Here is a 5986-nt window from a genome sequence, read left to right on the forward strand (position 1 = left end):
CAAAATTCACATGTTTAATAAGAGTCCTGACCTGAACACGTTTACATGCCAATATCTAGATAGAGTTATAGCGCCACCAGCTGGCCACAGGAAATGGCATGTTTTACATTGTAACATACTACTTCACCAAATTTTATTGTATCAGCACCAAAATTGGGTGTTGTTATCTGAAAGCTCTAGCGATGATATATTGTGAAGATCTAGAGTTTTTGCAGAGGGGTGTGTCCGTGGCGGCATGACAAACCTCAACGCTTCGCCATGGAACAGGAAGTCCTTATAACTACACCACACAATGTCTGATCTGCCTGAAACTTCATATGGTTGATAAAATTCCTCTCCTGAACACATCCACATAACAATATTGAGTCAGTCATAGCGCCACCTGCTGGCAGAAGGTAGATTGGCTCATAACTTAGCCACACAATGTCTGACCTGCCTGAAACTTCACATGGTTGATTAAATTCTTCTACTGAAGGCATCTACATGCCAATCTTAAGTCACAGTTATAGCGCCACTTGCTGGCAGAAGGTAGTTTGCATTATAACTCAACCACACAATATCCGATCAGCCTGAAACTTCACATGGTTGATGAAAGTACTCTCCCGTGCACATCTACATAATTATATTGAGTCTCTAATAGCGCCACCTGCTGGTAGAAGGTAGTTTGGCTTATAACTCAGCCACACAATGTCTGATCTGCCTGAAACTATACATGGTTGATTAAATTCCTCTCTTGAAGACATCTATATGCCAATATGGAGTCACAGTCATAGCGCCACCTGCTGGCAACGGGAAATTAAATATAACTCAGCCGAACAATGTCAGATCTGGCTGAAAAATCACATGGTGGATAAGATTCCTCTACTGAAGGCATCTACATGCCAATCTTGAGTCACAGTCATAGCGCCACCTGCTGGCAGAATGTAGTTTGCATTATAACTCAACCACACAAAATGTGATCAGCCTGAAACTTCACATGGTTGATAAAAGTCTTCTCCTGAACACATCCACATAACAAAATTAAATCATTCATAGCACCACCTGCTGGCAGAAGGTAGTTTGGCTTACAAATCAGCCACAAAATGACTGATCTGCCTGAAAATTCACATGGTTGATAAGAATTCTCTCCTGAAAACATCTACATGCCAATCTTGAGTCACAGTCATAGTGCCACCTGGTGACAGGAGGAAGTTTGACATAAATTTGTGATTTTCTCGGGTTCTTTATATACATCGGCTTAAATTAATATTGTTCGCTGTTCTCTGTCATCCTGAGGCCACCGGGCGGCGGTGAGCCCGGGTGCGAGGTCCCTATCATCGCTGCTTGCAGCTTTAATTATTATTTCTTCTTCTTCTTCTTCTTCTTCCGCGGAATGAATCGCGGTTTTGAGGGGCTAAACATGCCCGAAAACTCACGCAACTTTGCACACGCCTCAGAAGTGGCGAAAATTTACGTTTATTATGGGCTTCGGAAGTGGGCGTGGCAAAATGACTCGACAGCGCCACCTAGAAAAATTAAACGGACGAGCCCCCGATCCACGAATCACGCACATGCACGAAAATTGGCACACACCTCAAACATGCCAAAACATACGAAAAAGTCTCTTGGAGCCATATCTCAAACCCAACAGGAAGTCGGATATTTTTAACTTCCTGCGGCGAAAAAGTGGCGTTTTTGCCATTTCCAGGCGTTGTATTTTAACGAACTCCTCCTAGGGATTTTATCCGATCGACACCAAAATTGGGTTTTGTTATCTAAAGGCCTTGGCGATGTTAAATTGCGAAGCTTTAGAGTTTTCGTCGATGGGCGTGTCCGTGGCGGCCTCGCAAACTTTGACGATTCGCCACAAAAGAGGAAGTAGTTATAACTCAGGCATGCATTATCTGATCTGCCTCAAAATTCACACGCTTGATAAGCGTCCTGACCTGAACACGTTTACATGCCACTATCCAGATACAGTTACAGCGCCACCTGCTGGCCACAGGAAATGACATGATTTACGGAGTTATAAACTCCTCCCACAAATTTTATCGTATCAGCACCAAAATTGAGTGGTGTTATCTGAAAGCTCTAGCGATGTTATATTGTGAAGATCTAGAGTTTTCGCAGAGGGGTGTGTCCGTGGCGGTATGACAAACCTCAACGCTTCGCCATGGAACAGGAAGTCCTTATAACACAACCACACAATGTCCGATCTGCCTGAAACTTCACATGGTTGATAAAAGTCCTCTCCTGAACACATCCCCATAACAATATGGAAGTGGGCGTGGCAAAATGACTCGACAGCGCCACCTAGAAAAATTAAACGGACGAGCCCCCGATCTACGAATCACGCACACGCACGAAAATTGGCACACACCTCAAACATGGCAAAACATACGAAAAAGTCTCTTGGAGCCATATCTCAAACCCAACAGGAAGTCGGATATTTTTAAATTCCTGTGGCGAAAAAGTGGCGCTTTTGCCATTTTCAGGCGTTGTATTTTAACGAACTCCTCCTAGGAATTTTATCTGATAATTACCTAAATTGGGTTTTGTCATCTTAAAGCCTTGGTGATGTTAAATTGCGAAGCTTTAGAGTTTTCATCGATGGGCGTGTCCGTGGCGGCCTCGCAAACTTTGATGATTCGCCACAAAACAGGAAGTCTTTATAACTCTGGCATGCAATGTTCGATCTGCCTCAAAATTCACACATTTAATAACAGTCCTGACCTGATCAGGTTTAGGTGCCGATGTCTAGTTACAAATATAGCGCCACCTGCTGGCCACAGGAAATGACATGTTTTACAGTGTAACAAACTCCTCCCACAAATTTTATTGTATCAGCACCAAAATAGAGTGGTGTCATCTGAAAGCTCTAGCGATGATATATTGTGAAGATCTAGAGTTTTTGCAGAGGGGCGTGTCTGTGGTGGCATGACGAACCTCAACGCTTCGCCATGGAACAGGAATTTCTTATAACTCAACCACACAAAGTCTGATCTGCCTGAAACTTCACATGATTGATAAAAGTCCTCTCCTGAACACATCCACATAACAATATTGAGTCAGTCATAGCGCCACCTGCTGGCAGAAGAAATTTTGGCTTGTAACTCGGCCACACAATGTCAGATCTGCCTAAAATGTCACATGGTTGATGAAAGTCCTCTCCTAAACACATCTACATAGTAATATTGAGTCTTTCATAGCGCCACCTGCTGGCAGAATGTAGTTTGTCTTAAAACACAATCTCCACACAATCTCTGATCTGCCTGAAACTTCACATGGTTGATAAAAGTCCGCTCCTGAACACATCCACATAACAATATTGAGTCAGTCATAGCGCCACCTGCTGGCAGAAGGTAGTTTGGCTTATAACTCAGCCACACAATGTCCCATGTGCCTGAAACTTCACATGGTTGATAACATTCCTCTCCGGAAGACATCTACATGCCAATCTTAAGTCACAGTCATAGCGCCACCTGCTGACAGGAGGAAGTTTGGCATAAATCTGTGATTTTCTTAGATCTTTTTTTTATATATTGGCTTAAATTATTATTGTTCGCTGTTCTCTGTCATCGTAAGGTCACCGGGCGGCGGTGAGCCCGGGTGCGAGGTCCCTATCATCGCTGCTTGCAGCTTTAATTATTATTCTTCTTCTTCTTCTTCTTCTTCTTCCGCGGAATGAATCGCGGTTTTGAGGGGCTAAACATGCCCGAAAACTCACGCAACTTTGCACACGCCTCAGAAGTGGCGAAAATTTACGTTTGTTATGGGCTTTGGAAGTGGGCGTGGCAAAATGACTCGACAGCGCCACCTAGAAAAATTAACCGGACGAGCCCCCGATATACGAATCACGCACATGCATGAAAATTGGCACACACCTCAAACACACCAAAACATACGAAAAAGTCTCTTGGAGCCATATCTCAAACCCAACAGGAAGTCGGATATTTTTGACTTCCTGTGGCGAAAAAGTGGCGTTTTTGCCATTTCCAGGCGTTGTATTTTAACGAACTCCTCCTAGGGATTTTATCCGATCAACACCAAAATTGGGTTTTGTCATCTAAAGGCCTTGGCGATGTTAAATTGCGAAGCTTTAGAGTTTTCATCGATGGGCGTGTCCGTGGCGGCCTCGCAAACTTTGACGATTCGCCACAAAACAGGAAGTCGTTATAACTCAGGCATGCATTATCTGATCTGCCTCAAAATTCACACGCTTGATAAGAGTCCTGACCTGAACACGTTTACATGCCAATATCCAGATACAGTTATAGCGCCACCTGCTGGCCACAGGAAATGACATGATTTACGGAGTTATAAACTCCTCCCACAAATTTGATCGTATCAGCACCAAAATTAAGTGGTGTTATCTGAAAGCTCTAGTGATGATATATTGTGAAGATCTAGAGTTTTCGCAGAGGGGCGTGTCCGTGGCGGCATGACAAACCTCAACGCTTCGCCATGGAACATGAAGTCCTTATAACACAACCACACAATGTCCGATCTGCCTGAAACTTCATATGGTTGATAAACGTCATCTCCTGAACACATCCACATAACAATATTGAAGTGGGCGTGGCAAAATGACTCGACAGCGCCACCTAGAAAAATTAAACGGACGAGCCCCCGATCTACGAATCACGCACATGCACAAAAATTGGCACACACCTCAAACATGGCAAAACATACGAAAAAGTCTCTTGGAGCCATATCTCAAACCCAACAGGAAGTCGGATATTTTTAACTTCCTGTGGCGAAAAAGTGGCGCTTTTGCCATTTTCAGGCGTTGTATTTTAACGAACTCCTCCTAGGGATTTTATCTGATAGACACCAAAATTGGGTTTTGTCATCTTAAAGCCTTGGTGATGTTAAATTGCGAAGCTTTAGAGTTTTCATCGATGGGCGTGTCTGTGGCAGCCTCGCAAACTTTGATGATTCACCACAAAACAGGAAGTCTTTATAACTCTGGCATGCAATATTTGATCTGCCTCAAAATTCACACATTTAATAACAGTCCTGACCTGATCAGGTTTAAGTGCCGATATCCAGTTACAGTTATAGCGCCACCTGCTGGCCACTGGAAATGACATGTTTGACACTGTAACAAACTCCTTCCACAAACTTTCCCGTATCAGCACCAAAATAGAGTGGTGTCATCTGAAAGCTCTAGCGATGATATATTGTAAAGATCTAGAGTTTTTGCAGAGGGGCGTGTCTGTGGTGGCATGACAAACCTCAACGCTTCGCCATGGAACAGGAATTTCTTATAACTCAACCACACAATGTCTGATCTGCCTGAAACTTCACATGATTGATAAAAGTCCTCTCCTGAACACATCTACATAACAATATTGAGTCAGTCATAGCGCCACCTGCTGGCAGAAGGTAGTTTGGCTTGTAACTCGGCCACACAATGTCCGATCTGCCTGAAACTTCACATGGTTGATGAAAGTCCTCTCTTGAGCACATCTAGATAATAATATTGAGTCAGAGTCATAGCGCCACCTGCTGGCAGAAGAAATTTTGGCTTGTAAGTCGGCCACACAATGTCAGATCTGCCTAAAATGTCACATGGTTGATGAAAGTCCTCTCCTAAACACATCTACATAATAATATTGAGTCTTTCATAGCGCCACCTGCTGGCAGAATGTAGTTTGTCTTAAAACAAAATCTCCACACAATCTCTGATCTGCCTGAAACTTCACATGATTGATAAAAGTCCTCTCCTGAACACATCCACATAACAATATTGAGTCAGTCATAACGCCACCTGCTGGCAGAAGGTAGTTTGGCTTATAACTCAGCCACACAATGTCCCATGTGCCTGAAACTTCACATGGTTGATAAGATTCCTCTCCGGAAGACATCTACACGCCAATCTTAAGTCATAGTTATAGCGCCACCTGCTGACAGGAGGAAGTTGGACATAAATCTGTGATTTTCTTAGATCTTTTTTTATATATTGGCTTAAATTATTATTGTTCGCTGTTCTCTGTCATCGTAA

This window comes from Danio rerio, chromosome 22 (assembly GCF_049306965.1).
Source record: "Danio rerio strain Tuebingen ecotype United States chromosome 22, GRCz12tu, whole genome shotgun sequence".
Lineage (NCBI taxonomy): Eukaryota > Metazoa > Chordata > Actinopteri > Cypriniformes > Danionidae > Danio > Danio rerio.